Raw genomic sequence first — 26,366 nt, 5'->3', positions numbered from 1 at the left:
GGTCCCCTATCAAATTAATTAAAGAATTCCTTTTTACACTATGTTTTTACAGAGTTGACTGATTTAAATTGATTAAATCTGGCAAATCTGCATGGGGAAATGCTTTCCCAATAAATATCAATGGCTTTCTAAACTAATCCCCAATTTTTATGGAAACCAAAATGGAAACCTTCCTAAACAACAAAAAACTGAAAAAGAAAAACAAACCTATATGTGAAAACATGCATAACATTTTACAAATTAGCTTACATTTATGTAATACTATATCCAAATTCTTCAAAAGCTATGCCTTAAAGATATTTTCTACTCACTGTCATGCAAACACCAATGCAATTTATAGAATGATTTACGTAACTATTCATCCAATAATCACATTTATCTTGATTAAGAATATTAGCTGCTGTGTCAAGGGAAGTTCATTCCCTCCCCCTCCTAGAGGGCCAACTGGTTGAGCCACATTTTTAAAATACCACAGTTACGTACTGGTACATCAATAAAAGAAAGGGGGCAGGAACTAACTGGGGATATTGGCATAGACGGCAGAGGCTGGAAGAGAGAGGTGAGGGAGAGAGAGAAAGACGCCGATAGAATAAAACATGTGGTCTGAGAACTTAAGAGTAATGAAGGGACTTTAACTCTATGCCTATCTACCTTTTCTAATAAACTTTATGGAAATTAATAACTGGGTAGATATATTAATTTTAACTTATAACAGATGACAACCACTTCGGTATTTTAGGGCCTTTAGTTTTCTTCTAAAAGAAGTTTTGAGTAAGTGCTTACGTAAGCATTGGAGAATAGAAGCAGTTTCAGCTGTTTGTCTGCTTTGATTACCTTGGCTGCAATAGAAAAACAGCTATTTTCTTTTTCATGCCTGTTTTTCCCAGATGGGATCAGATCAGTGAGACCTTCCCACATTCCTTTAGTGTAGATACCGGTGGGACGGTAGAGAAAGAAGTCCCAGCCTTTTGCACCTACAAAATCAAGGGGGTTTTAGGACCCAATAGAAACTCCTGCTCTTTTACTTTCCCATGTGCATAAAACCAGCAGAATGATCCTGGCTGCCTGCTGCCTTTATATTCAGCACAATGCAGCACAGGGAGACACCCCTTAAACTACTCCTGGGGGTACTTCTAGGCTGGAGGAAATTAGTATAAGACTCAGCCCCACCACAACTTTAGATCTGGCAGTGAGGGGCTGGAGCAGTGATTGAGGTAGTTGGGGATGCCTGTGCTGCATTTTGAATCCTATTTCCACCTGGGGGTGGTTGGGGAATTCCCTAGTTCAGTACTTTGAGAGTCAGACCTGTAGATGCTGGGTCAAAAATCTGGCACAGATTGAGCAAGCCACTGGCAGCTGGGAGACATGTGGCCACTTCTGGGGAAGGAAACTGAACTGAACTGAATTTTCTTTCCTCCCCCCCTCCCAAACATTCCTTAGGACTGGGCTAAGAGGAAGTGCTTTGGGGGAGGCTTCTCTCTTCTGCTTTTCTCTTCTCCTTCCCCCTTCTCCTTCCCCCCACTCAAACTTTCCTTGAAGACTGGCTGCTTCCTCTAAGGCTCATCTGAAGCCAAATTTTGTTTAGATTTTTCTCTTTTGTTCTCTCTCCCTGTTTTGTTTTTTAAAGTAAGGCCTACCAGCAAGGGTATTACATTCTACATGCTAATAGCACCACTTACGGTCAATAAGTAAAAAGGCAGAAAATTTAAAAGAAAACACCTTTCCTGTTACTCTTAGTGATTCAAAATAACATTAAATTAAATACATTTGAATAAAAGGATTATTAATAGTTAAATATTAACATTATTGAATTAAAATTTTAAAAAATTTCTAAAATTGAACGAAGCAAACATTAAATCAAATTAACTAAATGCAATATTAAGGAATAACTTTAGAACACAATGGTATCAATAATACTATCAATAACAATAATTATTAATTTTTAATAACTATTATTAGTCACTACCAAGTATTAATTATTAAGCATTATTTTGATAATCAATACTTGTTTATGATTATTTGCTATTATTAACTATTAATAACAACAATAATTATACTAAATACACATTCATTGTTAGTACTTTTGCTGTGCAACAATTATTTAGTTCCTTATATTAGCTTTTTTTTTTTAAACCTACTCTCATTGCCTTCCACAATAACATTGAAGAAAGTTGTGTCTCCATTTTTTTGTTTTAGGAACTTTTCATTGTTTAAACTGACCATTTAGCAATATTCAGACTAGCTTAAATAAGCAGATTAAGACAGACAGACTTGACACAATGGGAAATACTGCAACAAATCAAGGGAAATCAGGAAATACTCATCCAGATTCACCTCTACATAAACTTTTTCATTCTTGGAGTAATCCTAATCTTCCTAAGGAAAACAGGATGACCAAAAGGACGCTAGGAAACTGTAAAACCTGGATAGACGTATCTTATACATGGCCAAAATATGGCTCTATTGTTTTCAAGATTTTAAAAGATTTACAGTTAGCCATTAAAAATAAAGATTATAAAGATTATAAATACTGGCTCTTGTGAGCATATCATGTTGATAAATCAACCCTTCCAATAGGAAACCATTCTTTCTTTGGAACCAGATCATTCTGGCTCAACCCCTTCAGTTCCTCTTCCTTAACCCTTAATTATATCTAGCAAGAAACACACTCTATCATCCAACCTGTGTGAATCTTAAAAACTACTCAGACTATACTTTATAGGATTTTATTTAGCTATTTCCTTATTGTAACAATGGAGATACTTGATCTAACAAGTATCAGGAATGTCTTGAGAACTTTACATTACTCCACCCATACTTAGACATACTTTACGGAAATATAAAGTTGTAAACTCCTGATTGAACAATGAAGGGACTTAACTCATACCTTATAGTAAAGCTAGAACCTTAAGCTAGGTCTATTTTTAGATCTAATACAAAAAGGTGTTAAGTACCTATAAAGGTTAAATTAATCACAAAAAGGTCAAGTAACTCACAAAAGGCAAGCTTAACAAAGGAGTGTGAAGTACCTCAGAAGATATCATCTAACCAGAGAAGGTGAGGACTAAAGAGTGGTGAGAACTAAGAATGGGCAGTCCTGGAAAAAAGCATCTACTATGATTGGTAAGTGTAAAAATTTAGGGGAGGTGACATAAGAGAACATTTCTTTAAAAGGAAGGGGTAAAAAGTCGGTTGAGGGAATTCAGTTGGAAGTGGAATTGGATTCTGAACTCAGTTCAGGAGATTGAGTTCAGTGGAGGACTGGAACTCCAGCTTGGAGATTATCTGGTGGTGAGTAATAAGACTGAAACTCTTACCCTTAGGTTCAGGGAGTCCACTTTGGCCACGGCCTTTAACTACTGCCTGGCTCAGCCTGAGCCAGAGCAGTTTAAATTCATTCTCATTCTCTCTCTCTCTCTCTCTCTCTCTCTCTCTCTCTCTCTCTCTCTCTCTCTCTCTCTCTCTCTCTCTCTCTCTCTCTCTCTCTCTCTCTCTCTCTCTCTCTCTCTCTCTCTCTCTCTCTCTCTCTCTCTCTCTCTCTCTCTCTCTCTCTCTCTCCATATATATATATATATATACACATATATATGTGTATATATATATATATGTATATATATATTAATCAAAATCACCATAATTTCCAGACTGACTTGGGAATTTTATTTGGCGACCATTTAAATCTAGATTTCAAGTCACAACACTAAAATTATCTTCACAGTTTTGGCAACCAGGAAGGGATGTGACGAAAACCCTCAAATTTCTGTGAAATCTCTTTCCTTTCTCTCTTTATTACTTGCTTAAGTCAGTCAGTCTTTTTAAATGTGCTAACTCGGCTTCAAAACACAGCTGCAAGAGCAGGTGAATAAAAAGCATTTTAATTTCTCCTTAAATTAAATAGAACACAGCTTTTTTTAAATCTAGCAACAGGGTCCTAATGTCCTGGCTAGGAGAGCTGTTTCAAAATCTCCTTTCCTTTAGGGAACAACTGCCTAGAATAGGAGTAAGGGAAACCTGGAGAAAGTTTTGGCCTTGTCCTGCTCCCCACATGTTTCTTAGAAATACAGGGTTACAGCCAGTTCACAATTCAATTAACAACTGGCTATTCAGGCTTTTCAGTAAATACATTATTCTTTTTACAGTACAAACATCGTTCTTTGTCTATTTCATAATCCCAGACTATGTATGGCAATGGATATATTCCACACTGCTCTTTGTTGGGATTTTAATTGTTGCAGCTGTAATATTGTATTTATTTTTCTCTAAGAGAAAACTGGAAAATACCATATATAAACTAGAGAATCAGATAAGAAATTCAGGTCAGTCTCCCCTTGAAAAACCCATTTCCCAATCAAACTGACCAATTGTTACTTTTACTATACAACAAAATGCAGAACTAAATACTCGGTTTGAGTTTATAGAGAAAAGGTTGGGGGAGATAATAGCTTCTATAAAAAGCATTAAAAGGGAATCAATAACATCCTAGGATGGGAGTGACTTATCTTTCGATACTTCCTCATTATCAGAATATCTGTCCCACCCTGCTCTGGACAATATGGCTCCTAGTTCACAAACTTCCACACACCACACCCAACCTATCTTTCCCCCACCCATACTGACCACCCTACCCCCTCCACCCTAAGTTCACATCTTACTCATGCCTCCAACCCTAACCCCTCTGCATCTTTTCCCCCAGCTACTAACCCTTCTTCCTTTGACCCTACCACCCACCCTGCCCAATTCAATTCCCATACCCTTCCTACCTCTGATCCTTCTGGCACTATGGGACAACAACAAACCTTCCCCCTCAGTGTGCCCAACCCTTCCCTTTTGTAGCAGTTAAAATTAATTTCTCTGCTAGAAGTATTATATTTTATGAGTCTTATTAAAGATTAAGAATTTAAGAAAAATACAAGTAAGAAAGCACATGCCTAAGAGGGCCAAAAGGCCCATTCAATTTCACTTACATCATGAGAGACGTGTCTGCTTGGAAGCAGAAGTAGGAAGAGAGCTCAGTAGGCTTTTACAGCCAGTTAAATAGAAATTTTGATCTTGTGCAGGTGGGAACTCAGGTGAACTCAGGGTTCAAATCTCCATTTTTACACTTTCTCATACCTACCCCATTGAGAATGGAGCAAGAAGCCTAGAAACAGAAAAAGGAGTACCAAATAATTCAGATAGTTTATTTCCTTAAAGGGAAGTACTCACTTTTAATTAAAATGGAAACTTGGTATCTGTGAGACACCATACACCTTTTAACCCAGAAGATTTAAATAAATTCAAGGAATATCTTCCATCATTTGAGGAAGAACCAATATTAATTATAAAAAGATTGGAGAACCTATTCAGACCTTTTGACCCCACTTGGAAGGATGTTGAAAATTTATTAGAAAAATTTCTGACAGAAAGAAAAACAATGTCATCTCTCTGGCTAATCAGAAGCGAGGTAGGAAAGGACATTATTGGCCAACTGAAGATCCACATTGGAACCCCAATGTTGAACCAGATTATACAAAACTAAACCAGGCCAGAGAAGCATTATTGACAGCCATGAGCTATGATAGACCTGAAAAATGGTCAAAATTTGAAAGAACCCTACAAGAAATTGATGAGACCCCCTCCCAGTTTATGGACAGACTTATTGACGTAGGAAATACATATATGGATCTTGTTAATCAGACACAGGGAGAGGGAAAACCTAGTTGACCAACTGAATATCCTAAATGGAACCCAAATTCAGAGCAAGATTACTTACAACTATGCCAGGCTAGAAATGCATTACTAAAAACTATGAGAGCTTGTTCTGACAGGCCTGGTACATGGACTAAATTCGAGAATCTGAAACAGAAAGACAATGAAAATCCCTCTCAGTTTATGGATAGGTTTATTGAGCGGGGTGGAAGATACATAGAACTGGATCTTGCTAGGGAACAGGATATTAGACAAATCAGGATACAATTTATAAAACAAAGTTGTAGGTAGTTAAGAATGATTTCATTACTAGCTATCCAAACTAGCAAAGCAGTGAGAGGTCATAGCTACCTTACAACTACATAGCTCCCTTACAAAACAACTACTAACATGCTATTTTTTGTGGAAAAGTGGATCATGTAATTATGAATTGTAAGAAGAGAAATCAGGAAAATGGGAATATAAGTTTCAGGAATAATGATATTGATAGAAGGAATAGTTATTTGAATGAGGCAAATCAAAACTCACACCCAAACATCTGTAGTCAGCGTGGGAACTCCCCTCAGTATGGGGTACCCCAAAGGTGTGGAAAAAGGAATTTAGATGACTGATGGTACTTGGGAGGGGAAGGAAGCCCAAAGAGTATGGAGGTGAATTTTAAGCCTTTTCAGACCTCATTGCCTTATTGATGTTAACTGTTTCAGTTTGTTCCCCATCCCAAAATGAAGAAGTCTCTGTAACACAATTATAAATAAAAGATTATGTAATTTATTGTTAACCACTTCATAAGTTATCAAAATTGAAATAGTCTGTTACATTGTCTTTATTTATACCTCCCCTATGACTGCATTGAAGGACATATCATTGTAATAAGCCCATACACAGCCTTTTGTTCCTATTTTTTTTGCCCTTGTGAACTGTCACATATGATGATGGTTGGACTTCATCAAACTGCTTTCAACCAGCATACGGAGAATTTAATTATCTAATAATCTCAATTGATCTCAATGGGTCTTCAGAAGTAATTTTCAGATATCTGGGAGCATCTCTACCTCTGACTGATCATTTGCTTGCCTCTGAGTTATTTGTAACAAGGGGTAAGGGTCCATTTATAGGTGAAGTTAAATGGAATAGTATTGTTGTATTTTCCCATCTCTGCATTTATTGACATGTACTGGATGAGACATCTGAAGTGATTTTCACTATTTAGTTCTTGGTTGCATGTGAAAATGTGTGGGACATATTGGAGACAGTTCTGTTACACTGTTACAGTCTCATACCAAGAGGGAGGGAGGTGCTCAAGCGGCTTAGTTACTCTGTGATGTGTTATAATCTCATCCGGGAGGTGGGAATGATTTTTCCTGTGAAGCCTAGTAGCTTTGAAATGGATTTATTATATTTGTAACTCTTCAGCTTATTCTACCATTTCACCAGAATAATCTAGATTCTTGGTGACATTTCTGGACCCACGAATGTTTTATCAACAGTACAGAGGTTTTTCTGGGTTTCTCTTCTACCAAATTTTGGAATAATGATAATAATAGACTTTGTTAAAAATATTTCATCCAAAGTTGAAAGCCTGGCCATATCTGTGGAATTTGTGACAAGTATTCATGTGTTCATAGGTTTTTTTTATAAATACCACACAACAACTCATGTGAATCCTAATGATAGTGGTCTGTTTGCTATTGTCTTTAATGGGATCTTATAATTTTGGGGATTTTAGTACTTTTTAGAATCTATTTGTAAGTCTTTTACCTGGTGGAAAAAAAATTATATACCCTCACACAGTGGATCCTGACCAAGTTAAGAGGGAATTAGATCTTATTTTTGAGTGAGCAACCTTTGTGTTCTGCCTCTGCTTGGCTAACACATTGTCACATGGAATGTGAACTATGAATATATGATTTTTTATTGTTAGTAATATTTTTGTTGTTTTCTTTTGATTTCTCTCTCTTTTTTCCTATCTTTGGTAATACTTAAAGTACATGAGATCAGTATTAATGATTTTTATTTGAAGGATAAAATTTACAGTATCTATTGGCCCTAGTAATTATGCATACCCAAAAGCTTTAGATTATGGAAATTTGTCATTTATTAACAAATATCATGGGACTGTGATTAATGATTGTTTCTGATTCCAGGAGAAGGGAAAAACAGAACCAATATACAGTGCCAAACAGCACATTCTCAAAAAGGACCAAACCAATGCAGGCAGGATTGCTGAACTTCTAAGCCAGTACAAAAGGATTTGAACCTAGTGTGAGATTTGAGGTTGAGACACATGACACATGTTAAGACGTAGGACACCTTGTACCACACTCTTTGTGAAATACTCACAGACAATGACTTCAGTTTGACTATCATCCTGGCTCTCCCTATTTCTGAAGTGAAGTTACAATCAGACCAGGTAATGATTTTTCCCATTTGCTGCTGAAACCTAGTCCCTTCTCTCTTATAGTTTGGTAATTTTCTGTAGTCCTGGCTACAAATGGTTAAAGTGCTGTATTGCTGCTATTGTCCTTCAGGCTTGTGGGATATAAGTCATTTTAATTGGAACTTGCTGTGATTCAAGAACCTGTTACAAGTTTATTTTTTACTCAGAATTTTATACACGTGAGATTTTTATTTTTTTATCATTTCTGTACTTATTATTTTTATACAGAATTTAATTTTTGCCTTTTATTTGAGTTTTTGGGGGTTATTTTTTTCTTTTGATAATTATTTTATATACCTCATAACTCAATCATGTATCCCAGGGTGATTCTGATGTTTGTCAACATCCTCCTGGGGGGAAAAGGGGGGATGGTGTAATTATCTTAAAATCCAAGATTTAAAATTTTTGGAGAAATTTCAAGAAAAGAAACTTGACAACATCCAGTATCAAGAAAGCAGACCCTTTTGGAGAAGATGCTATAAAGATGCCTGCAGAAGCCACACATTGCATCAAAAGATATAGAATAGACATTGGGATATAATGATCTGAACTGAAGGAAGTTAGACATATTTATTCTGAATGTAAGCTCTTTTGCCAAAGGGGAATGCCCCCAATTGGCATTTTTGTTAATGTGTCTATCAATCAGTTTTTGTATTTTTCTCCTCATATTATTTCCCTCTCATGTCTAACTATTGTAACTTCCACTTAGAAAATGCAATATTAGGGGGCAGCTAGGTAGCTCAGTGGATTGAGAGCCAGGACTAGAGACGGGAGGTCCTAGTTTCAAACCTGGCCTCAGACACTTCCCAGCTGTGTGACCCTGGGCAAGTCACTTAACCCCCATTGCCTAGCCCTTAGCACTCTTCTGCCTTGGAATCAATACACAGTATTGATTTCAAGAAGGAAGGTATGGGTTTTTAAAAAAAAAGGAAAAAAAAGAAAAAAGAAAATGCAATATTATATGTACTTTTAGCTAGAAGATATTTAGAGGCATAAAAGTTATGTTTAAATGATCCATTGAGGAGACTGGTCTCCCAAAGGATCAGAGGGGAAGATCTGTGTAAAAGGAAGTTCATTCCTTCCCCCTCCTGGAGGGCCAACTGGTTGATCCACATTTTTAAAATACCACAGTTATGTCCTAGTATCGTGAAAGAGGAAAATTAAAATGAAAAGAAAGGGGGCAGGAACTGACTGGGGCTGTTGGTGAGAATGGCAGGGGCTGGAAGAGAGGGGTAAGGGAAAAAATGTTGATACATGTAGTCTGAGAACTTAGAGTAATGAAGGGACTTTTAACTCTAGGACTATCTACCTTTTCTAATGAACTTTATGAAAATTAATAACTGGGTAGATATATCAATGTTCACTCCAAAAAAATAAGAGAGAAGAAAGTGTTATATCTATTACTATGACAGAAAAATTTAAGTTAGTATAAGGAATTAAAATTTTGACAGGAAGAAAAATTAATAATAAATTTGATTAAAAACAAAGTTAAAAAAAAATAACTAAACAGAGCTACCTGTGGCCACTTCAATCAAACAAATATTTATTAAATATCTACTATATAATACATTATCTTATCAGCTAAAGATAGAGACAAAAACAAAACAATCCTTGCCCTAAAGAACAGATTCTTAAACTCTTATGTATTTTGGACCTTTTGGCCTGTCAGGCTGGTGAAGCTGATGAACCTCTTCTCAGAACAATGTTTTTAAACACATAAAATACACAGGATTACAAGGAAACTTATTATATTTTAAAAGTTATAAAAATATATATATTTTAAAACCCTTACCTTCTGTCTTGGTTTCAATACTGTGTATTGGTTCCAAGGCAGAAGAGTAGTAAGAGGTAGGCAATGAGGGTTAAGTAACTTGCCCAGGGTCACACAACTAAGAAGTGTCTGAGGTCAGATAAGAACCTGGGACCTTCCATCTCTGGGTCTGGCTCTCAACCCACTGAGCCATCCAGCTACCCCAGAAAACAAATTTTTTAAGTTCTTAAACCCCAGGGTAATAACCACTGCCGTAAAAGTATTCTGCTAAGAGAAATACAACATATATGAGGAATAATAATAATTATTAATCAAAATATAAGGAATAATTATTAATATGCTAATATTTATATAGTCCCTTAAGGTTTTAAAAGTGTTTTCCAAATATAATTGCTTTTGATTCTAGGTGCTATTAATATAACTAATTTAAAGAAGAAAAATGGAGGCTGAAAGAGCTTCAATTATTTGCCTGCATCACAAAGTTAATAAGTATCTAAGGCAGTATTAAAAGGTGAGTTTTCTAAATTTCAATTCCTATGCACTCTGGGCTCTCAATAAGTAAATTCAACACAAAATAATGTAAATTTCAAGAGAGAAAGAGTACTAATCATAAAGTGGCAGAGATCAGGAAAGGCCTAAGGTAGTGTGAATTTTAGATTTACTCCACCCTACTTAGTCTAACAAAACAGGAATGTCTACACACCTATTTAAGGATTAAGTGTTGAGAACGATGGCCTATGACAGACATGTGCTAGCAAATGACAAATCAGAAACAACTGACAGACCTCTGGGCTATCCTAAGTTAAGCTTAAGCTACCATTGGTACATGTGAGATGCAGGAAGTGATGTAAAAATGGTCTACATATTTCGCATCACTTCCTCTCTCCAGCCTCTTTTCCCAAAGAGGTGGCTCTTGCTCTTGTGGTGGAAAGATGGCTGGTGGCAGCATACTGAGAGTCTTGGCATCTTGGAATGGCTGCAGCTATTGTCCGGGTTTGGCAGTGAGCGTCCTTGATACAATACTGGGAGAAGCTTAGTAGCCTAGTTCAGGTGAGGTGTCTTCTCTGAGCTCTCTCAGAGTTTTGGCTGATTCCTTTTCCTTTACCTTCCAAAACACTATCCTCTTAGGAAGCCTCTAATCTTCTGAGGAGGCCTCATGGCAGAGGTCTTTGAACTCCCCCTAGCACAGGTTAAGCCAGAGAAGTCCTATACCCTTTTCCCTCTCTAGTCTTCTTAATTCCTTCCCTCTATATTAATTAAACTACCATAAAATTTCCAAACTGACTTGAGTATTTTATTTGGGATCTGAATTAATCCCTGGCAATCAATTAAATTTATATTCAGTCTCAACCCTCAAATTTACTCTTATAGTAAGAGATGGTATCCGACCTGTATTTTGAAGAAAGTGAGATATTCTATAAGATGGAGGTAAATCAGGGAATCATAGATCTAAAGTTGTTAGGAATTTCAAAGGCTATTTAGATCAAAACTTTCATTTTAGAGTAAGAAACTGAGGCCTAGAGAGATTAAGTAACTTGCCACATAATGCCAACATAATGGCAGAAGTGAAATGTGAACTCACTTCCTCTGAATCCAAAACCAGGGCTATTCTACTATTACCATGTTCCTTTCCTTAAAAGGAAGTAAAGTACATTAAGGATAACATTCAAAGCTGAAAGCAAAAGAAAGCAATAAACTAAACTATATGACAGGGGAGGGCAGCTAGGTGGCTCAGTGGACTGAGAGATATAGGCCTAGAAATAGTCCTAGGTTCAAATCTAGCCTCGGATACTTCCTAACTGTAAGACCCTGGGTAAGTCACTTAACCCCCCATTGCCTAGTCCTTACCACTCTTCTGCCTTAGAACCAATACACAGTATCAATTCTAAGATGGAAGGTAAGGGTTTAAAAAACAAAGCAAAACTATATAACATAAGTTAGATGGCTCAGTGAATCAAGAGCCAGACCTAAAGACAGAAGGTCCTGGATTCGATTATGGCCTCAGACACTCCCTAGCTGTATAACCCTGGGCAAGTTATTTAAACCCCATTGCCTGGCCATTACCATTATTCTGTCTTAGAACCAATACACAGTATTGATTCTAAGAAAAAAGGTAAAACTTTTTTTAAAGTCTACATAATGTATATAGGAGAGTAGCCAACTCTTATGGACATGAGTCATCAGAGAGATTTTTGACTATCTAATTGACTGGCCAGGGTCAAGAAAATGGACTACCCCAAAATTACTTCATAGAGCCAAAAAAAATAATAATAAAATTAATCTGGAAGAACAGAAAGCCAAGAATATAAAGAGAATTAGTGGGAAAAGATATGAAGAAAGGTGGCATAGCTGTACCGGATCTCAGACTATATTATAAAGCAGTGACCATTAAATGATCTGGTACTGTCTAAGAAATTAAGTGGTCAATCAACGGAATACATTAAACACTCAATACACAGTGGTAAGTAACCATAATAATTTGGTGTTTGACAAACCCAAAGATCCACGCTTTTGGAAGAATTCACTATTCAACAAAAACTGCAGGGAAAAAACAAAAAAAAAGTATGACAGAAATTAAGCATAGACCAACACCTCATGCCATATACCAAAGTATAGTCAAAATGGATAAATGGAATTAGAAAAAAAGGATATCATAAACAAATTAAGTGAGCACAAAATAGTTTATCTGTCAGACCTATGGATAAGAACTTACGTTGAAACAAGACACGGAGAACATTATGAGATGTGGAAAAGGTAACTTTGACTACATTAAAAGGTTTTTGCACAAACAAAATCAATGCAATCAAGATTAAATTTAAGGCAAACAATAAACTGGGTAAAAATCTTTATAATAAGAAGTATCTTTGACAAAGGCCTAATTTCACAAATATATAGAGAACTAAGTTAAATAAATAAGACTATGAAATATTCCCCAGTTGACAAGTGATCAAGGCTTATAAACAGGCAATTCTTATGAAATTAAAACTATCTTTAGTCAGATGAAAAAATGCTCCAAATCACTATTAATTATAGAAATGTAAATTAAAACAACTCTGAGGTACCACCTCACACCTTTCAGACTGGCTTACATGACAAAAAAGGAAAATGATGAATGCTGGAGGTAATGTGGAAAAATTAGGACACATCAATCCACCCTTCCCCAGAAGACAGGTAATATGATATAGGTTACATATATATTATCATGCAATATATATGTACATATATATTTTCCATGTTCATCATGTTGTGAGAAAAGACACATATACTTATACTAGAGAAAATTTCATTGAGTTAAATAAAGCGAAAAATTATTTGCTTCAATCTGAATTCAAAACTGTCAGTTCTTTCAATGGTGGTGGATAATCTTTTTGATCATAAGTCCTTTCGAGCTGTCCTGGATCCTTGCACTGTTGATAACAGTTAAGTCATTCCCAGTTGATCATCATACATTATTGTTGTTACTGTGTATAAAGTTCTCCTGGTTCTTCTCAGTTCACTTAGCATTACTTCATATATGTCTTTACCAAATATTTCTATATAATGATCAACTGGGAATGACTTAACAATTATCAACAATGCAAAAATCCATGACAAGGAAGCAATATTTATAATTCAAAAATAACCTATGTGACGTTGTTCATGTCACTTTCCTCTCTGGATTTAGTTTGCTCATATGTAAAATAAGGGAATTAGGCTAAATAATCTCTAAAATCCTTTCCAGTTCTAAATTCCATAATGCAATAAATTCTGGATCTGATTTCATTATGAATAAATAAAACTCAAGACTATATTTAAAATGGTAATGTCTGCCATCTTGCTACTATAAAAAAAAAAACAAAACTTAAACTGCCCCCCAAAAGAGAGTAAATTTTCTAAGGCTTCTAAGGTGGCAACTAACTATATCTACCTAAAGATTTTTTTGGTCTGACCAACGCAATATTGGGGGGGGGGGGGGGGAAGAGGGATAGAGAGAGGGAGAGAGGAGAGAGAGAGGAGAGAGAGAAAGAGAGAGAGACAGAGAGAGACAGAGAGAGAGAGAGAGAGAGAGAGAGAGAGAGAGAGAGAGAGAGAGAGAGAGAGATTTCTTAAGCTGTCTTTCCAATTAGAAAGGTTCTATGGTATACACAAAATTTTGCCCCAAAAGAAATAAGCTACACCCCACTCACCCCCCCCACTCCCACCCCCCCCACCCCCGTTTAAAATTATCATTTAATAACAACAGCTAGGTGGCACAGTAGATAGAGATAGACTTGGGAGTCAGGAAATACTGAGTACCTTGGGCACTTACTAGCTATGTGATCCTGGACAAGTTACCTAACCTCCGTCTATCTCAATTTCCTCATCTGTAAAAAAGAGATAATAATTACACCTACTTCAGACAGTTGTTAGGATAAGATAAAATGACATATGTAAACTGCTTTGCAAGCATTAGAAAGCTACATAAATTACAACTATTAACTAAGGCTTTTTATTATAAACTAAAATCACAAAGTTTTAAAGACCTGAAAATGTTATTCCAGGTTGATATTTCAATTGACATTCAATTGTTTTGGAATTTCCTCTAAGGAAATTAAGGGCTCCCTAAAAAGATATATGACTTAAAATAGCAACAAATTAAAGCGAATTTAAATATCTGATACAGCTATAAGCAAAAGTGAACTTGACATGATCTTATTATGTCATGTAAGAGGGTTTTGTTTTTTTTAAACCCTTACCTTCTGTCTTAGAATCAATACTAAGTATCAGTTCCAAGAGAGAAGAGCAGAAATGGTTAGGCAACTGAGGTTAAGTGACTTGCTCATGGTCACAAAACTAGGAATTATTTGGGGTCAAATGTGAACCCAGGACTTCCCATCTCTAGGTCTGGTTCTCTATCCAATGAACCAACCTAGCTGCCCCATGATGGTCTTTTAAAAGCAGGATATAACCTGTAAAGTAAGAACTAGAATTTATTTTGCCTTGCACATCTGTGAAACAGGGATAAATTGTACCACCTATCTCATAAGGCTGCTATGAAGAAAGCACTTAGTTATGCAAACATGGGCTCCCCCCCCCCAATTCTCAGAGAGTTGTGACGAAAGTAATTTATAACCTTTGGCACCATCTAAATGTTATTGATGCAATTACTATATTATTAAATAAACATTTATTAAATAGGAAAGAGAATAAACATTTATTAAATGCCTACTAGGTAATGTGATAAATACCTGGGAGATATTAAACAGAACAAGATAAAATGAAGGATGGATTATTTCAGGGAGAAAAAAGAAAAAGAATCAAAAACAGCTTCATGGAGGAGAGCATCTGAGTTAGGTCTTAAAAGAAAAAAAGAGGCCTTCAATAGGCAGGGTTGTAGATGGAGTTGACTCCAATCATGGAGGGAAGTGACTCATGCAAACAGGAGACCAGAGAAGTTAAAACAAAATAAAGTTAGGCAGTACAGTTTGTTTGAAAATTAAGATTACAAAAAAAAGATAGTGGTGTGAAATAACACAAAAAAAAGGTAGGAGGATGGGAGAGGAAGAAGAAAGAAAGGGAGAAAGGAAAGAAAGGTGGGAAAGGGAAAGGAAAAGCTATTATTTGTATTTCCTCTAATAGGGTAAATGATGGCAATTAAGTCTGTGCCTTTGGAAGACTACTTAGAAAACAGGGTGAAGAATGGATTACAGAGAGAAGATATTAGTGGTAGGGAGACTATTTAAACAGCTATTTACAATAACCTAAACAAGAGGTAATAAGGACCTGAAATAGTGTGACCATGATGAGTAAAAATCAACATTAAGTGTTCACAATGCATGTAAAACTATAACAAGCAGGAAATGGCTTTAATACTTCAATGACTTAAACAAACTTTCAGAATAACAAAAAATAGTGGTGAAATACTTGCAATGTAAAGACAAAAGAAATCAGCCAGCAGCCCAGACACAATAGAAAAGGGCTATGAGCAAAGCCAGCATCAGCTAAGGCAAATAAACATCAATCTTCCCAGTGCAACCAGAAACAAGCCAAACAAATGCATATCCTGCAGAACAGCAAGAGGTGAAAATCCCCATGAGAAATGCCTAATGTGGTTTTGAATCCACAGAAAAGTCCTTGAGACCATCAGGAGAATCAGTGACAAGGATAGGTATAGCAGTGACCAATGTGAACAGGAGGTCTATGGGGCATCAAAGAGCCATGGTCCCTAACATCCTGTTAGATGCAAGAATATTTGCTCATTTCACACATAGCAATCACTTGACATTTCTTTGGCTTTTCCATCTTATTATCCATCCCAAATCTTTTATTGGGAAATCCCATCATCTTGCAAGATTCAATCAGCCTTGTTACTCACACTTCATCAGGACCCTCTGTCCCTCTGATTAGAAAGTATCTTCACTATTTGAGGAAAGAGAACAGAACTGACACCTTTCTCAAACATCATCTCATTTCTCCCCAAAAGCTGGACTCATTTTGGACTTCTTTACTTCTCCACCATGCTCAGTACTAGGTAACTTCCCACCTCTCTTTCTAGCTTTCTTTTGTGTGTTGCATCCCTCTGTTGGACAGTAAGCTTCTGGAGGAGTCTTTCTTTTTTGTATTTAAATTCCTAGTATTTAGCAAATACAAGGTGGTAGTAAATGATTATTATCACTGACTATGTAATAGAGGGTTCTAAAGATCCAGTCTGGTGAAACAAAAAGATGGGGAGGAACTAAGAGGAGTGTCTAACTCTGAAAGAAAGAAAACAGTGCAAGAACCCAGGTGACCAAACTAGAAATGAAATAGGGCCAACTACCATACAAAAAGCATAGCAGGCAATGGAAGCCTGGTCCTTTAATTGTAATTAATTCATTCTCTCTCTCTCTCTCTCTCTCTCTCTCTCTCTCTCTCTCTCTCTCTCTCTCTCTCTCTCTCTCTCTCTCTCTCCATATATATACATATATATGTATATATATATAAATCTCCATAATTCCCAGCTGATTTGGATATTTTATTATTTGGGAACTTTCCCTGGTGACCAATCATTTAGATTTAAGTCAAAATACTAAAATTATCCTTACACCATTAATTGGGGAATGGCTGAAAAAACTATGGTATATGATAAGTGATGGAATACTATTGTGCTGTCAAGAATGATGAACATGATGATTTCAGAAAGAGCTAAAAAGACCTACATGAACTGATGCAGATCAAAATAAACAGAACCAGAAGAGCATTGTTCATATTAACAGCAATATTGTCTGAAGATAAACTGCGAAAACACAGCTACTCTCAGCAAAACAATGATCTGGGACAATCCAGGAAGATTTATGACAGGAAACGCTATCAACTTCCAGCGAAAGAACTGTTGGAATTGAATGGATGAGGAATAAAGCATACTATTTTTCACATCAGGGTATTGGTGGTTTTATTTTGGGGTTTTGGTTTTGTATGAGTGTGCTCTTATAATCATCAATATGTTTTGCATGATAATAAAAATAATTTTTTTAAAAAGAAGAAAAAATGGTAAACTTTGCCAAACAAAATACTTGAATTTGAAAACTTGAATACAAATGATAGAAATTAAACTCCAAGAAGCATCAAGATACATTAGAACAAAATCAGAATCTTAAAAGTGAAAGAAAATATAAAATATTTTATTTTAAAAAAACAACTTGCCTAAAAAACAAGTTAAGGAAAGATAATTTTTTTTAAATCCTGAATCCTATATTTCAAGAAATCATAAATAAAAATATTTGAACCAGAAAACAAAATTAGGATAGAAAGAATGCACTTATCATCTCCTGAAAAGGATTCCAAAAAATCAGAACTAATAGCCAAAATCCAGAGCTCCCACATCAAAGAAACAATACTGCACAACATCCAGAAATAAGTAGTTCAAGTTCCAAGGAACTATATCCAGGATTACACAAGACCTAGCAACTTTTAATAAAAATGAGAAAAAAATTTGGAATACAATATTCTAAAAGTCAAAAAAGATAAGACTTCCAACTAAAACTAACTTGCCTGACAAAAAACAATTTAAATCCTATGGAGGAAAAATGGTTCTTTTCTGGAAAAGAAGGCTTTCAAGCATTTTTTACTAAAACTGAATAGAAATTATAAATATAAACACAAAAGTCTAGAGAACCCTAAAAGTAAATTAATTTGAGCAATTGGAAGGAGCCGTGAGTTCTCATTATTGAGGTATGATAAAACTATAAAGACGTGTGAGAAATGGCTATGAAAGTATGCATCATATTAGAGACAAGGATTGTGCAAACACACAAAGTATATCCAATTTAGTATAGCCACACATCAAACTAAACAAGGACTAATGGTAGGGTGAAATAGGAGATAGGTTGTTAAAAGAGAGATTGATGAGGGAACAAAATAATCTTGATCTTGAAAGAAAAGGGAAAGGGGGAAAGCTAAAACATAATTGCTAGTTGGGGGTTGGGGCTCAGATGACTGGAGAAAGGTTGAAGAAGTTGTGGTATATGAATGTAATGGACTATTGATGTACTTTAATTAAAGACAATGGAGATGATTTCAGGAAATCTTGGGTATTATGACTTGATGTAGAATAAAATGAGGAGAACCAAAAGATCAATTTATATGTTATTACAGTATAAACAAAAAATTATAGTTTCAAAGATTTTGGCTGCTGTAATAACAAAACACATGTCTACTATAGCTACAAAAAAAGTACCTTAATCCTCATTCTAACAAAAAAACAAACACAAACTATGTTTTTATGTTTTTAGACATACTCACTGTGTGGATTTACTTGGCTTAATTATGATTATTTGTTACAAGTGTTCCATCTTTCTTTCTCTTGTTTCATTGAGGATAGGAACTGGGAAAGGGTAGAGGTTAGCAATAAGGCCAAAAGAGGCAGGGCGACTGTAACATTTTTTCAAACTGCACAGAGATCTGAAAGGAAGTTCAGAGGGAAGCAGGCAAGCAGAATGGTTTTCAGAGAAATGAGCAAAATGTATTAAATATTTTGTTTTTAAAAAGTGTACTGATCACAAAATACAGACAATTCTGAGTATATAAAATTAAAAGGATGGCCTGAATTCTAATATGGCCTTGGACAATTACTAGCTGTGAGACTATAAATGTATCACTAAAATTCTGTCTACCTCAGTTTCCTCAATTTTAAAATGCAAATAATAATAGAACCTTAAGCTGCTATAAGGAATAAATGAGAGAACATTTGTAAAGTGCTAGCTAGCATAGAGCCTTTCACATAGTAGGTACTTAATAAATGTTTACTACCTTTCTTCCCTTCTTTTCCAGAAACAAAATCAATGTAGCTAGAATAAGAAGTGAACAGTCAATAAAGAAAAAAACTTTTATATCCAACATCTCTGATAAAAATTTGATATAAAAAATATAGGGACTAAATATAGATATATAAATCAAGAACTACAAAGTAAATGCCTATCAATTGTGGAATTAATAAACAAAATATAGTATATGAATGTAATGCAATATTGCTGTGCTATAATAAATACAATCAATACAGAGAAGGAAATATTTACATGATCTGACAAGGTGAAGGAAGCAGAACCAGGAAAACAAGTGTGCAAATGTAAATGGAAGAAACAGTATCAACAAAAACAACCAAAAGTGAATGTTGAAAATATTAAAAAGACCAAGGATGACCCCAAAGAAAAGATATGAAAAGACATCATCACCTCACTCCTTCATACAGGTGAAAAGTTTACAATGTGGATAAACTTTAGCTTTTCAAACTTTTTCAATGTACTAATTGATTTTGCTATCTTTTTTCCTTTTCCTTTTTTTTCCCTTTAAAAATCTTTGTTATGTGGGACAGCTAAATGGGAAGGGTAAGAGGGATACTATGGGATATTTAAGCAGCCTATCAAAAAAAATTTATTTTATTAGAAAAAGACCAAGAACCATTTCCCAACAAGGAAATAGTCCAACATTCTGAACAAATAGTTCTCAAAAGAAAAACTACAAATTATTAATAACCATAAAACTGATCCACCTAAATAATAAGAAGTAAAATACAGACTAAAACAACCCTAAAGACTCACAAGGAAGGAAGGGAAAGAAAGGAAGAAAGAAGAGAGATGAAGAGACTATGGGAAGATAAATACACTAATACTCTTGAGAGAATTATTAATTGTCCCAACCAATCTGGAAAACAGAATTTGGAATTACATTAACAAAGGGCCTAAAATATATGTATTCTTGGAATTACAGATTCCACTGCCAGTATATTATGCAAAGACATTAGAAAAGGAAAGGTACCTTATGCCTCAAAATAGTTATGGTAGCACTTCTTTGTAGCAACATAGAAATGAAAACAAAGTCAACTTCTATCAATTAGGAAATGACTAAGCAAATTGTGGTACATTAATTTAATGAAATACTTTGTGGTCAGATAGTTTTCAGTCATATCCAACTCTTTGTGACCCCATTTGAGATTTTCTTGGAATGGTTTGCCATTCCCTTCTCTAGCTCATTTTATGCATGAGGAATGAGGCCAATGGGGTTAAGTGACTTTATGAGAGTCACAAAGCTAGCTAGCTAGTAGTATGTGTCTAAAATAAGATTTTTATCTTGCGGAAGAAGAGTCTTCCTGACTCCATGCCTGCCACTGAATGAAGTTCGCCAAAACATACACAAAAACTGATGACTAAAACAATATAAACAGAATAAAACAAAAATAAACACTTGGTAATTTTCTAATTATCTTACTAACAAAAGCACTGTCAACATACTTTTCTGACAAAAATTATAGATAGGCAGAATATAAGTATTAGCACCACTATTTCTTGGGTGAAAAAATTTAGAAACCTTAAGAGACTAGATGATTTATCAACAACTCAAAGAAACATTTATTAAGAATCCACCATGTGCAAGGCTTTGTACCAGTCACAGGAGACACAAAAATGAAACAGACCTTGCACTCAAAGAGCTTCCATTCTACAAGAGAGATGGAACATGTACATAAATAATTGTAATACATGGTAGTCTGAAGAGGGAAGATTACAAAAATAAAGACCACTTCACAAGTTTGTATGTCATCCATATGTGAGTCATATAGATAATGAGTAGTGAAGTTAGTCTTGAACATAGAGCTACTGATTCACTCACTTTCCAGTGCTCTTAGTTTGTGTGATTCTAATCTGCATACTTAATAATACTTCAGAAGCATGTCAGTGTATTTGATCTGACTTTGATTTTCTTTCCGATGACTGGAAAGACACAATTTTGGATAATATTAGTGAAGCCTTCCAACTTATGGGGGTTAATCTTCATGAATTAGAAGATTACATTCACAATATTGAACCTATCACATTTCCACATCAAAATCCTTCATTTCCTTCCAGCAAGAACAATGTACTTCAGTATCCTCAACCTGGGAGTAAAGATGCAGAGGAAAGGAAAGAATATATTCCTGATTACATGCCACTCACTCAGGAAGGTATAAATGTTCGAAATAGCAGCAGTCATCAAAACAATTTGGTACTGGCTAAGAGACAGAAAGGAGGATCAGTGGAATAGACTGGGGGCAAGTAACCTCAGCCAGACAGTATACGATAAGCCCAAAGATCCCAGGTCTTGGGACAAAAATCCACTATTCGATAAGAACTGCTGGGAAAATTGGAAGACAGTGTGGGAGAGATTAGGAATTGATCAACACCTGACACCCTACACCAAGATAAATTCAAAATGGGTGAAAGACTTAAACATAAAGAAGGAAACCATAAGTAAATTGTGTAAACACAGAATAGTATACATGTCAGACCTTTGGGAGGGGAAAGGCTTTAAAATCAAGCAAGACATAGAAAGAATCACAAAATGTAAAATAAATAATTTCAACTACATCAAATTAAAAGGCTTTTGTACAAACAAAACCAATGTAACTAAAATCAGAAGGAAAATAACAAATTGGGAAAAATCTTCATAAAAACCTCTGACAAAGGTTTAATTACTCAAATTTATAAAGAGCTAAATCAATTGTACAAAAAATCAAGCCATTCCCCAATTGATAAATGGGCAAGGGACATGGATAGGCAGTTTTCAGATAAAGAAATCAAAACTATTAATAAGCACATGAAGAAGTGTTCTAAATCTTTCTAAATCTCTTATAATCAGAGAGATGCAAATCAAAACAACTCTGAGGTATCACCTCACACCTAGCAGATTGGCTAACATGACAGTTATGGAAAGTAATGAATGCTGGAGGGGATGTGGCAAAGTGGGGACACTAATTCATTGCTGGTGGAGTTGTGAACTGATCCAGCCATTCGGGAGGGCAATTTGGAACTATGCACAAAGGGCAATAAAAGAATGTCTACCCTTTATAATGGACAAAAAGACTTGTACAAAAATATTCATAGCTGTGCTCTTTGTGGTGGCCAAAAATTGGAAAACGAGGGGATGCCCATCAATTGGGGAATGACTGAACAAATTGTGGTATATGTTGGTGATGGAATACTATTGTGCTAAAAGGAATAATAAAGTGGAGGAGTTCCATGGAGACTGGAACAACCTCCAGGAAGTGATGCAGAGCGAGAGGAGCAGAACCAGGAGAACATTGTACACAGAGACAAACACACTGTGGTATCATCGAACGTAATGGACTTCTCCATTAGTGGCAGTGTAATGTCCCTGCACAATCTGCAGGGATCTAGGAGAAAAAACACTATCCAAAAGCAGAGGACAAACTGAGGGAGTAGAAACACCGAGGAAAAGCAACTGCCTGACTACAATGGCTGAGGGGACATGACAGAGGAGAGACTCTAAACGAACACTCTAATGCAAATACTAACAACATGGCAATGGGTTCGAATCAAGAACACATGTGATACCCAGTGGAATCACGCGTCGGCTACGGGGGGTGGGAGGGAGGAAAAGAAAATGATCTTTGTCTTTAATGAATAATGCATGGAAATGATCAAATAAAATACTATAAAATTAAAAAAAAATAAAATAAATGTTCGAAATAGTCAGTGTTGGAGGAGAAAAAGTAACAGAGAAGCATAGCTCTCCCACATTTCTAATTAAAGTGGTTACAAAAAAGGTCACAAAGGAACATAGCACTCCCACATACTCTCTAGCAAATATATTTAAAATGGCACCAGAAAGAGCAAGGATCAAGAAGAACAAAGACATACAACAAAAACCAATTCTCTCAGGGGCAGCTGGGTGGCTCATTGGATAGAGAGCCAGGTGTAGAGATGGGAGTTCCTGGGTTCAAAGCTGGTCTCAGATACTTCCTAGCTGTGTGACTCTGGGAAAGTCACTTAACCTCCATTAGCTAGCCCTTACTGCTCTTCTGCTTTGGAACCAATACTCTGTATTGATTCTAAGGCAGAAGATAAGAAGAAGAAGCAGCAGCAATTCTCTCCTGCCTAAAACTGCACAAGGAGATGATGAGGTCTATGAGTGTTTTGAGAGGACTGAGATGAGGGACAGGAAGACAACAAAAGCACTTATAAAATGGTCTGAAGTCTAAGATCATTGTAAACAGAGATGTATCAGGGGAACTTGTCAAAGAAGTAGGAGGATGTGTCTTCTATATCTCATCTTTGGAGTCAAGTTTATACTTTATTATTTTACAATATTCAGTTTCTATTGTTTTATAGTGCCTGTTCTTTCCATTTATATTGTTGCTGTAATTCTGTATATGGTTTTCTCGACTTTGTTTACTTCATTTTGCATCAGTTCATTTAAGGTTTCCCAAGCTTTTCAGTAGTCACCACATTATCTGTTTCTTAAACATAATAATAATATCCCATTATATTCATGTATAACAATCTGTTTAGCAATTTTTTTTCCCCAATTGACAAGTATCTACCTTATTTTCAGTTCTTCATTGTCACAAAATGGGCTGCCATAAGTTATTTTGATAGAAATGAAGCCTGTTTTATTTTTGTAAATGATCAACCTCCTTGGGGCATGTTACCAGTGAATTCCCTGGGTTAGAGGATATAGATATATTAATCACTAAGTTTGCAAAATTATAAATTGTTAAGTAGCCATCTTGTCAGGAAGTACATGTAATTGTTATTAGTTTTTGATTCTTTTGGCAAGTGTTTGCTCATATCCTTAAACCACTTCATATACAGTACATATTGTCTCCCCTAATGGAATGAAAACCCCTTGGCTGCAGTCTATTTCAATTTTTTCTCTATATCTTCTGCACTTAACAGCATAATGCCTAGTACATAACAGACACATTAATGAATGCTTGATTGTTAACTGACTGATTAAATGATAAACCAGGTAACTACAATAGCTATGCTGATTTTCCTATGTGTTTTCAGCATCTTTTATGTACTATTTCAAACTTCTTAGCATTTGTTTATCCATTTGCAGCCAGCTTAAGCATACTGTGCAAAGCAACAGATTTGCACATAGAAGATTTGAATTTGACTCTTAGTTCTGCCATATGATATCTGGTTTTACATAAGTCACTTTTAAGTTTCCAAGTTTCATTTTCCTCACTTGTCAAATAGGAATAACAATACCACTACTAGGCTTTTAGGGGATTAAGTCAATTAACAAAGATTTATTAAGTACTTACTTTATGCCAAACATTGTACTTAACACGAAGATAGGTAAAAACAGTCCTTGCTTTCAAGAAGCTGACATTATAACGGGGAGAACAATATGTCAAGAAATAGGTAGTAAATAAGATACATAAATAAAGCATTCTGTAATCACAAAGTACAACACAAAGGTTATCATTATTCTTATTATATTATTACCCATAAGCTAAAAAGTTAAAAAAGCTTAAAGAAAAATTCTTACAGAACAACAGGATATTTTACTTCACATGTAGGATATATTTAGTTTTACTTCCATCAGGATGCTTAATAAATAACATTTAATGAAAAAACAGAGTTTAAAGAATTACATGGGATATGCAATGACAGTTCTGTAAGAAAATGCAATCTCCCTCAGACAAGTCATAGTGGGGTTGGTCCCTTAACATTAAATTTTTTTAAAACCCTACTCTATACTAATTACTACCACCTGTCATTTTATTTTAGACTTCATAAAAAAGATATAATTGCATGAAATCATGAAAAGGTAAATAAACTTGTCCACTAAATTCCAGAATGCTGGAAGTGGAAGATGCTGCACAGAAATTAAAATAGGGAGGGATAAAATAAAAGAGCAACTTTCCTTAAATGGTACAATATAAAACATGAGTTCATTTTCCAGCTCTGTCATTTACTATCTATGTAACTTTTAAAAAGTCATTTAGCATCTCTGACCCTTGTTTATTCATCCATAAAACAGAGAACACATTTTCTTCCAATAAGTAGTAAAGATTACAGATGTATTCAAAAGGAGTTTAGCTAAATTCATCATCAAAAGATCCATAATGAATTATTTGGAGAAGATAACTGATTTTTTAAAATCATTATTGAATCTCAGAGAGACCAAAGAAAGAAGGAAAGGACTCCTACATTCAAAAATATGTGTAAGTGGAAATCTATCAGTTGGCGAATGACCCAACGAAATGTAATACATAAATATAAAAGAATGACAGAAGATGCTTATTCAGAAAAACCTGAATAAACTAGTATGAACTGATGCTATATGAATTAAGCTAAATCAGAAGAACCATTTATATAGTGACTACAACATTATAAAAGTAAATAATTCTGAAAGATTAAAAAATACTACTGATAAAATTAAGACTTCAGGAGAGTGATGATAAAAGTATGCTCCCCATCTACTGGTGAAAAAGTGAGAGGCTATAGGTACGAAAAGAGACATACAATTTCAAACGCGATAATTACAACAAAAATTTGCTTTGAAATGTAAAGGTGGGGGCAGCTGGGTAGCTCAGTGGATTGAAAGCCAGGCCTAGAGATGAGAGGTCCTAGGTTCAAATATGGCCTCAGACACTTCCCAGCTGTGTGACCCTGGGCAAGTCACTTAACCCCCATTGCCTCGCTAAATTTAATGGCTGGACTTAATTATATGAAATAACTTGGTAGGCAAAATTATTATATCTCAGGTCAAAAGTTTATTTACCAAAACAGAGGGGAAATAATAAAATAAAGAAATGTGAGAAAAGTTAGAGAAAATATCTCTAACCTAAAGAATAGTCCTCAGGCAGGAGGGCTGGTAGTAAGAAACTATGAGGCCTCCTCCAAGATGGAAGCTAGTCTCTTAGGAAACTAGAAAAGGAGTTATTAACCCTTTTCACTCACCCAACGAAGTAGTCCAAGAATCAGAATCTAAATTGAAGCCAAGCTCCAAGCTCACAATCCAAGCTGCAGTCTCCAGCAAAGCTTGCTCGAGGACTCTCCCCAATCAGAGAACTATCTACAGAAAGCAATCTCTTCAGACTATCTTCTCCAAAACCATCTCTTCAGACTGAATTCAGGGCTTGCTTTTATGGTGATTCCTTATCTCCTCCTCTCTTCACAGGGGCCAATCACAGCTTCTAAATAGTATAGCACTGCCCAGGGGGCAGTGATTGTGGGAACCAGTTCA

The 26,366-nt window shown here is 35.5% G+C and overlaps 1 protein-coding gene across 3 annotated transcripts in view; it reads right to left on the bottom strand.

The window, feature by feature from the left end:
• The window catches only part of TAF3 (TATA-box binding protein associated factor 3), a 284,338-nt gene that overhangs the window by 218,224 nt on the left and 39,748 nt on the right, over window positions 1-26,366 (bottom strand). Inside the window, exon 1 of one of the 3 annotated variants that reach the window (XM_056799435.1) lies at window positions 14,185-14,220. The exons of the other annotated variants lie outside the window; for them this stretch is intronic. The gene's annotated coding sequence lies outside the window, so the exon portion shown is untranslated. Of the gene's footprint in view, window positions 1-14,184; window positions 14,221-26,366 lie in introns of those variants that run through there. 3 annotated transcript variants of the gene reach the window in all.

Source organism: Monodelphis domestica, chromosome 5 (genome assembly GCF_027887165.1).
Source record: "Monodelphis domestica isolate mMonDom1 chromosome 5, mMonDom1.pri, whole genome shotgun sequence".
In the NCBI taxonomy this organism is placed as follows: Eukaryota; Metazoa; Chordata; class Mammalia; order Didelphimorphia; family Didelphidae; genus Monodelphis; species Monodelphis domestica.
This window is presented reverse-complemented; position numbering and strand designations above follow the sequence as displayed.